General features: G+C 44.9%; 1 pseudogene; it reads left to right on the plus strand.

Annotated features, from left to right (window-relative positions):
* The first annotated feature begins 605 nt into the window (after positions 1-605).
* LOC123116800 (G-type lectin S-receptor-like serine/threonine-protein kinase At1g11300) lies at positions 606-3981 on the plus strand (annotated as a pseudogene).
* The last annotated feature ends 5932 nt before the right edge of the window (positions 3982-9913 follow it).

Here is a 9913-nt window from a genome sequence, read left to right on the forward strand (position 1 = left end):
GAGATGCGCCAGGGCGGAGCGGGGAGAGGTGGTGGTTGGTGTCTCTGATACCAGATGATAGGCTCAAAGAGGAGGATCGATATATTAAGCTCTCTGAAGTAGTAGCTATTACACCGATTGTACAGGAGCGATACAGGGATGAACTTGGGTTATGGAAAAGGGGAATAGCCGCCGCCGGGTTGTTCTTGATCCACTGGATGCGTTCCTCTTCCGTTGCTGCCTCCTTAAGTATCTGCCGAGGCTCAGCGAGTCCATCCTGGCCCGTGGACTCGTGGGTTGGGCCGCCTTGGTCTGTTGGGCCGCTGGGCAGTGCTGTTGCTGGCGTGGTCGCTGCCCTGCGGGCCGGCGCGTCAGGAGTGCTGACAGTGTAATGCTTCGGCAATATTGACGTAGACAGCTGAATTTGACAATTACCAAACTAGCCTACTGTATTTGCAAAGTCTTTGCATTTTTTAAGGGAATCTTTGCATTATTGTTGCTTGTATGACCAAGGCTCTAAAGTCTACACTCTTAATTAGGAATGTAAGACTGCAATTATTGTTTCTGGTAGATTAATTCCTTTCCAGAAGAGCATACTCGCCCCTGCGATTCCTTCTGCAAAATCGATGGAGTGGTCAGCTCTTGCCTGCTCCGTCACGGTCCTGATCCTTGCACTCCTGCCTTTGCGTGCGTCCGACGACCGGCTTGTCCCCGGCAAGCCGCTCTTCCCCGGAGCCACCATCGTCTCCGACGGCCGTGACTTCGCCTTGGGCTTCTTCGCACCGTCCAGCTCAGCTCCGGCCAACCTGCACCTTGGCATCTGGTACAACGGCGTCCCTGAGCTCACCGTGGTGTGGGTCGCCAACCGGGAAACTCCTGTCACCAACAGCAGTGCACCCATGCTCTCCCTCACCAACACCTCCGACCTTGTTCTCTCCGACGGTAACAGCAGCGGCCGCGTCGTTTGGACGACGACCGTGGCCGCTGCTCCGAACTCCCCTTTATCAGAGGCAGTGCTTCTGAACACCGGCAACCTCGTCGTCCGGTCGCCAAACGGCACCATGTTGTGGCAGAGCTTTGAGCCTTTGACTACCCGAGCAACACGATGCTGCCTGGCATGAAGATGGTGATCAAGCACGGTGCGCGTGCCGGTGAGCGCCTGGTGTCTTGGAAGGGCCCGGGCGACCCCTCGCCTGGGAACTTCTCCTACGGCAGCGACCTGGCCACGTTCCCGCAGATATTCCTCTGGGAAGGCACGCGCCCAGTGTACCGTAGCACGCCGTGGACGGGGTACAGGGTGAAGAGCGAGTACCAGTTCCAGACGACCAAGACCAGCTCCATCATCATCTACCTAGCCGTCGTCAACGACGACGACGAGAGCTACACAGTCTACACCATCTCGGACGGCGCTTGGCTCACCAGGTTCGTGCTGACCTACTCCGGCGAGCTCCAAATCCAGGGCTGGAACGCCAGCTCGTCAGCCTGGGCCGTCCTCGGGCAATGGCCGCCTTACCGGTGCGACCACTACGGCTATTGTGGCCCCAACGGGTACTGTGACGACACGGTACTGCCCGTGCCGACGTGCAGGTGCCTCAACGGCTTTGAGCCGGCAAGAAGAGAGGAGTGGAGCAGCGGGAGGTTCTCGGAAGGCTGCCGTCGGAAGGAGGCGCTGAGTGGGTGCGGTACCGGTGCCGGCGGTGACGGTTTCTTGGCATTGCCGGGAATGAAACCACCGGATGGTTTTGCGCTTGTGTCGAACAGGACGCTGGAGGGGTGCGCGGCAGAGTGCCGCCGCAACTGCTCGTGCGTGGCGTACGCTTACGCCAACTTGACCAGCAGCGCATCTAGTGCAGACATGACGAGGTGCTTAGTTTGGGCTGGGGAGTTAGTTGACATTGGGAAGCTGGGCGCAAGCCCCGCCAGCGACACGCTCTATCTCCGGCTTGCAGGATTGGATCCTCCAGCTGCTGGTACAACCTAGATCTCTCTATTAATTCCTTTATAAATTTTGAATTGGCGATTCGTATATGCAAATGCAAGTACATTATTTTATGCTAATGTCATGCTTATGCATGCACAGGTAAAAGGACAAAGAGCAATGCAATGAGGATTACACTGACGGCCCTAGGAAGTAGTGTGGTGATTATCGTGTGCACTTTCCTTGCATGGTTGAAATTCAAAGGTATATATGTTCAATTTTCATTTCCAAGGGAAATATTTATGCCTATACTAATACTACTACTACGGCTGCTGCTGCTGCTACTACTACTACTTAGTCCTTGTGCCCGGCCCAGCGACTGACCCCGATATGTACTCCCTTCTTATAATGCAGTGCATACTTTTTTCCCAAAGTCAAACTTCAGCAACTTTAATCATTTTTTGTTAGACTAATATTTACATATAGAATAACAGATTCATATCAGCAGATACTTCATGACACATATTTTCTTATCGTATATGTATGGTATTGTAGATACAGATAATTTTCTTTCTAAACTTGGTCAAACTTTATAAACTTTCACTTCTAAAAAAACTTAGGCACTCGTTATGAAAGGGAGGGATTACTTTTTAAGCCTATAATTTGGCCATCGTGGGTACAATATTTCATGAAATTGCTCAGGCAACACAAAATTTCTCCGAAACATGTATGATTGGACAAGGAGGATTTGGCAAAGTTTATAAGGTAATTTGTTTAAAATAGTTTCCTCTTATTCACTCCATAATTGCTCACGTTGTTGCTTTGTTCATACGGCGAACTAAAATTTATGAGTTCCCTTACAATTATGCAGGGAACACTAGGTGGTCAACAAATTGCTGTCAAAAGGCTAAGTAGGGATTCACAACAAGGGACAATTGAATTCACAAATGAAGTAGCACTTATTGCCAAATTGCAATACCGTAATTTGGTTCGACTACTTGCATGTTGTGGCGAGGGAGATGAAAAGTTGTTGATTTATGAGTACTTGCATAATAAAAGCTTAGATTACACACTTTTAGGTATAATTCATACACACACTACAATATCATCGCACAACTCTATTTCCTTTTCTTACATTCAATTTTTTATGTAGATGATTCAAGAAAACAGTTGCTAGACTGGACGACAAGGTTTAATATAGTCGAAGGAATTGCAAGGGGGCTTCTTTATCTCCACCAAGATTCAAGATTGACTATAATCCATAGAGACCTCAAACCTGGAAATGTTTTGCTAGATGCAGAGATGAAACCCAAGATAGCAGATTTTGGTATGGCAAGGCTCTTTGACAATAACCAGGAAAATGCAAACACTCAACGTGTTGTCGGAACATAGTAAGTAACTATACAACTAGTAGCTCATATGAACTTGTGGTTATACTCAAATCCTGTTTCAGTAACTCTTGAAAGTAAAAAATAATCAAGCAGTGGATACATGGCTCCTGAGTATGCAATGGAAGGTGTCTTCTCTACCAAGTCAGACATCTATAGCTTTGGTGTGTTACTGCTAGAGATTGTTACTAGTATAAAGAGAAGCTCTAGTATTCACACCATGGGCTTTTCTAGTCTCATAGACTATGTAAGTACATGCATACTTTCTCTAAAACTCTAATTTGGGAGAAGGTCACCGAGTTTTTTTAAAGGGAAATATTCTACAAGTGAAATGATTGATTATGTTGTTTTAGTCGTGGAATATGTGGAAGGAAGAGAAGACAAAAGATTTGGCTCATTCATCTATCATGGATACTTGTTCAACAGATGAACTTTTCCTTTGCATCCATGTAGCACTATTGTGTGTTCAGGAAAACCTGGATGATAGGCCATTGATGTCATCTGTTATGACCGCCCTAGAGAATGGAAGTACCACACTTCCAACTCCCAGTCGCCCTGGCTATCTTGTGCGGCGGAACACCGAATTAGACCAATTCAGAAATAACATTCAAATCTTTGTGAATTCTTTATCCGTTACTGAAATAGATGGCCGGTGAAGCAATTTGTTATTTTTATATATCAATTCTATATGTGTGGGTTCGGTGGATATGGACGGTGGTGCCATTTACTATATCAACAAAATAAAGTCTTGACCAACAAAATGGTCATGCATCATTTCTTATTTGGAAGTCATTGTATTGGTCTTGTTTGAATTTCAGTTTGCTAGAATATAGACAAAATCTTAGGATCCTATATGTGAACATATAACAAAGATAGAGAAGGAGATGAACTAAGCGAGTAGCATGTGACCCCATTTACCCATTATTGCAACTTAAACACTACATCACTAGTAGAAAAGGGGGCAAAGGTCCAAGCCAGGTCAGCCCATTAGTCCCGGTTCAGTCCAGAACCGGGACCCATGGGGGCACTGGACCCGGTTCGTGAGCCCCGGGGGCCGGCCGGGCCACGTGGGCCATTGCTCCCGGTTCGTCTGGACCTTTTGGTCTCGGTTGGTGGGACGGGACCAATGGGCCTCGCTCCTGGCCCACCGCCATTGATCCCGGTTGGTGGCTTGAACCGGGACCAAAGGCTGCCCTTTAGTCCCGGTTCATGCCACCAACCGGGACCAATGAGGTGCCTATATATACCCCCTCGCGTAAGAGCAGAGCACACGGCTCTGTTTTTTCTGGCCGCCGAGGGGGAGAGGGCTTGGTGGTGCTCTAGCTCACCTCCTATGCACACAAGGTGTTTGATGGAATGCCCGAGCCACACTACTTAAGCTTTCTCCTCTCCAAGCTCAATCTCCAAGCTCCATTTTCCTCAATATTTGTCTAGGTTTAGCGGTCCGTCACGCCCCGTCCCCGTCTTCACCACCGTCGATCACTCGCGCCGATCTCATCGCCGGCACCACCGTGGTGAGCCTCTTGTTCTTATCTTCTTTCTGAAAGGAAAAATATTCTTACTTGTATGTTTAGATAGATACTTGTATTATTTTCTTACTTTTATTATTGCATCTTATATAGTGCGATGGTTTTGGTATCCGCCCCCGTCGGCCCTCGTCCTGTCTATGATCCGGATGTGGTATACATTATCTTTTCATAACTATTGGTTCATTTATTGTTTATGACAATTATGCCGACCAACGTGACATAGATTTTATTTATCTAGGAGGTTGTTGAACCGGAAATTCCAACTGACCCTATTGTCGAGAGGTTAATTTAGTTGAAGAAGAAAACAATTTCTTGAAGGAAAAATAAGAAAAATTGAGGAGGGGAAAATGATATTGGAGTTGCATGTTGCGGATGTCTTCGATGATCACAAGATCAAGATGGATGCAATGCGCTTGAAGATTAGAAAGATTGGAAAATATGCCATTCATACCGAGGCTTGGTATCATTATGCCGTTGGATCAGTTGTTACCTTGGTTGCGATTATGATCGCATTTGTTTTCACATTGAAATGTTTTACATAGTTTCAATGTATGGTTTAATTAATTTAGATGCTCTGCAGAGCTTTATGTTGTTAGATGAGAACTATGTATGTACTTTGGTTTTAATGTGATGATGAACTTCTATTAATTTGGTCACTTAATTATCTATTCATGATGTTCTGTAATGGTTTTTGACACACTTAATTATATATAAAGCATGCAGATGAACCGGCAATGGATGTACGGTGACAGACACACTTCCGAGTACATTAAGGGCGTGCATGATTTTCTTGAAGTGGCTGAGGCAAACAAGCAGAATGGTTTTATGTGTTGTCCATGCCCTATATGTGGGAATACGAAGTCTTACTCTGACCGAAAAATCCTTCACACCCACCTGCTTTACAAGGGTTTCATGCCACACTATAATGTTTGGACGAGGCACGGAGAAATAGGGGTTATGATGGAAGACAGCGAAGAAGAAGAGTACGATGATGCTACTGAAGATCAAGTGGAACCAGACGATGTGCACGATGATGCTGCAACGGGCGAAGCTGCTGAAGATAAAGAGGAACCAGACGATGTGCCCGATGATGATGATCTCCGCCGGGTCATTGTCGATGCAAGGATGCAATGCAAAAGTCAAAAGGAGAAGCTGAAGTTCGATCGCATGTTAGAGGATCACAAAAAAGGGTTGTACCCCAATTGCGAAAATGGCAACACAAAGCTCTAGGCAGAGAATGTAGTGCCTGACAAAGGATTTGAGAAGCTACTGAAAATATTGAAGAAGAAGCTTCCAAAGGATAACGAATTGCTCGACAGTACATACACATCTAAGAAGGTCGTATGCCCTCTAGGATTGGAGGTGCAGAAGATACATGCATGCCCTAATGATTGCATCCTCTACCACGGTGCGTACAAGGATCTGAACGCATGCCCGGTATGCGGTGCATTACGGTATAAAATCAGACGAGATGACCCTGGTGATGTTGACGGCGAGCCCCCCAGGAAGAGGGTTCCTACGAAGGTGATGTGGTATGCTCCTATAATACCACGGTTGAAACGTCTGTTCAGAAATGGAGAGCATGCAAAGTTGATGCGATGGCACAGTGAGGACCGTAAGAAAGACGGGAAGTTCAGAGCACCCGCTGACGGGTCGCAGTGGAGAAAAATCGAGAGAAAGTACTGGGATGAGTTTGCAAGTGACCCAAGGAACGTATGGTTTGCTTTAAGCACGGATGGCATTAATCCTTTCGGGGAGCAGAGCAGCAATCACAGCACCTGGCTCGTGACTCTATGTATGTATAACCTTCCTCCTTGGATGTGCATGAAGCGGAAGTTCATTATGATGCCAATTCTCATCCAAGGCCCTAAGCAATCCGGCAACGACATTGATGTGTACCTAATGCCATTAGTTGAAGAACTTTTACAACTGTGGAATGGAAACGGTGTACATACGTGGGATGAGCACAGACAAGAGGAATTTGACCTAAAGGCATTGTTGTTCGTGACCATCAACGATTGGCCCGCTCTCAGGACAGACAAACAAGGGATACCACGCATGCACGCACTATTTACTTGACACCGATAGTATATACATGGGAAGCTGCAGGAAGAATGTGTACCTGGGCCATCGTCAATTTCTTCCAACCAACCATCAATGTCGAAAGAAAGGCAAGCATTTCAAAGGCGAGGCAGATCACCGGAAGAAGCCCGCCATGCGTACCGGTGATCACCTACTTGCTATGGTCAATGATTTACACGTAATATTTGGAAAGGGTCCCGGCGCACTAGCTGTTCCGAATGACGCTGAGGGACACGCACCCATGTGGAAGAAGAAATCTATATTTTGGGACCTACCCTACTGGAAAGACCTAGAGGTCTGCTCTTCAATCGACGTGATGCACGTGACGAAGAACCTTTGCGTGAACCTGCTAGGCTTCTTGGGCGTGTATGGAAAGACAAAAGATACACCTGAGGCACGGGAGGACCTGCAACGTTTGCACGAAAAAGACGGCATGCCTCCGAAGCGGCATGAAGGTCCTGCCAGCTACGCTCTTACGAAAGAAGAGAAAGAAATCTTCTTTGAATGCCTGCTCAGTATGAAGGTCCCGACTGGCTTCTCATCGAATATAAAGGGAATAATAAATATGCCATAGAAAAAGGTCCAGAACCTAAAGTCTCATGACTGCCACGTAATTATGACGCAACTGCTTCCGGTTGCATTGAGGGGGCTTTTACCAGAAAACGTCCGATTAGCCATTGTGAAGCTATGTGCATTCATCAATGCAATCTCTCAGAAGGTGATCGATCCAGAAATCGTACCAAGGCTAAGGAGTGATGTGGCGCAATGTCTTGTCAGTTTCGAGCTGGTGTTCCCACCATCCTTCTTCAATATCATGACGCACGTCCTAGTTCATCTAGTCGACGAGATTGTCATTCTGGGGCCCGTATTTCTACACAATATGTTTCCCCTTTCAGAGGTTCATGGGAGTCCTAAAGAAATATGTCCGTAACCGCGCTAGGCCAGAAGGAATCATCTCCATGGGCCATCAAACAGAGGATGTCCTCAGGTTTTGTGTTGACTTCATTCCTGGCCTTAAGAAGATAGGTCTCCCTAAATCACGGTATGAGGGGAGACTGACTGGACAAGGCACGCTTGGAAGGGACTCAATAATATGTAGGGACGGATATTCTTGGTCTCAAGCACACTACACAGTTCTACAGAACTCTACCTTGGTGACCCCGTATGTCGATGAACACAAGAACAGTCTGCGCTCCAAACACCCGGAGCAGTGTGACGACTGGATTACATGTGAACACATCAGGACTTTCGGCAGTTGGTTGGAAACACGTCTCAGAGGTGACAACACTATTTGTGATGAGCTGTACTTGTTGTCCAGGGGACCATCTTTGACTGTATTGATTTGGAAAGGATACGAGATAAATGGGAATACATTTTACACGATTGACCAAGATCAAAAGAGCACCAACCAAAACAAAGGTGTCTGCTTTGATGCAACAACCGAGAGGGGAAAGGACACATATTATGGTTACATAGTGGACATACGGGAACTGGACTACAGACATGATTTTAAGGTCCCTTTGTTTAAGTGCAAATGGGTCAATCTGTCAGGAGGCGGGGTACAAGTAGACCCACAGTACGGAATGACGACAGTGGATCTGAAAAATCTTGGGTACACTGACGAACCGTTCGTCCTAGCCAATGATGTGGCACATGTTATCTATGTGAAGGACATGTCTACCAGACCGAGAAAAAGATAAGATAAGGAAGCAAATACATCATACGATGAGCCAAAGCGCCACATAGTTCTTTCAGGAAAAAGGGACATCGTGGGAGTGGAGGGCAAGACAGACATGTCTGAAGATTATGAAAAGTTTCATGAAATTCCTCCTTTTAAAGTCAAGGCTGACCCCAACATCCTGATAAACGATGAAGATTATCCATGGTTACGGCGCAATAAGCAAATGACACAAGTGAAGAAAAAGTGAAGACTTTCTCCCGCAACTATTATGATGATACCATGCCAACTTTATAACAGATGAGTATGATACCACTGTCCGTTTTGTACATGCACCGTCTATGTGGGTGAAATTATGATACCATGCCAACTTTCAACTTTTTTAGAGTTTATTTGAAATGCTTTAATGTCTTATGACACTAACAAAAAGTTTATAATTTTTCTAAAACTAATGGCACTAACATAAAGTTTATAATTTTGCTGACCTAAAAGCAAAAAGAATTAACAAATAAAGAAAAAACAAAAGAAAATAAATAATGCAGAAAACAAAACAAAAAAACTGGAAACAAAGTAAAAATAGCAACAATAAGTATTTTGTTGTAAGTAGAAACAAAATAAAATAAATAAAGCAACAAAGAAAACAAAAAAACAAAAAAAAGTGTTTTCAAATTTGAAAACTAATGGCACTAGCAAAAAGTTTATAATTTTTCTAAAACTAAAAGCAAAAAAGAATTAAAAAATAAAGCAAAAAATAAAAGAAAATAAATAATGCAGAAAACAAAACAAAAAAACTGGAAAAAAATTAAAATAGCAACAATAAGTATTTTGTTGTAAGTAGAAACAAAATAAAATAAATAAAGCAAGAAAGAAAAAAAACGTGTTTCCAAATTTGAAAACTAATGGCACTAACAGAAAGTTTATAATTTTTCTAAAACTGAAAGCAAAAAAGAATTAAAAAATAAAGCAAAAAACAAAAGAAAATAAATAATGCAGAAAACAAAACAAAAAACTGGAGACAAATAAAAATAGCAACAATAAGTAAAGAAAACAAAAAAACAAAAAAAAGTGCCTCCTACTGGGCCCCCACGGCCTGAATACGACTAGAAACCCAACAATGGGCCAGGATTCATGCCCGTAGTAAACCCAGTAGGCCCACAGGCACATAGAGACAGATTAGGCCCGAAAGCCTAGCAAGGTGGTACTAAACTCCCACCACCACGCCGTTGTGCAAGGCACATTGGTCCCGGTTGGTGGCACCAACCGGGACTAAAGGGGTGCATTAGTCCCGGTTGGTGCCACGAACCGAGACCAAAACCCCCCCTTTAGTCCCGGTTGGTGC

Source organism: Triticum aestivum, chromosome 5B (genome assembly GCF_018294505.1).
Source record: "Triticum aestivum cultivar Chinese Spring chromosome 5B, IWGSC CS RefSeq v2.1, whole genome shotgun sequence".
NCBI classification, from domain to species: Eukaryota; Viridiplantae; Streptophyta; class Magnoliopsida; order Poales; family Poaceae; genus Triticum; species Triticum aestivum.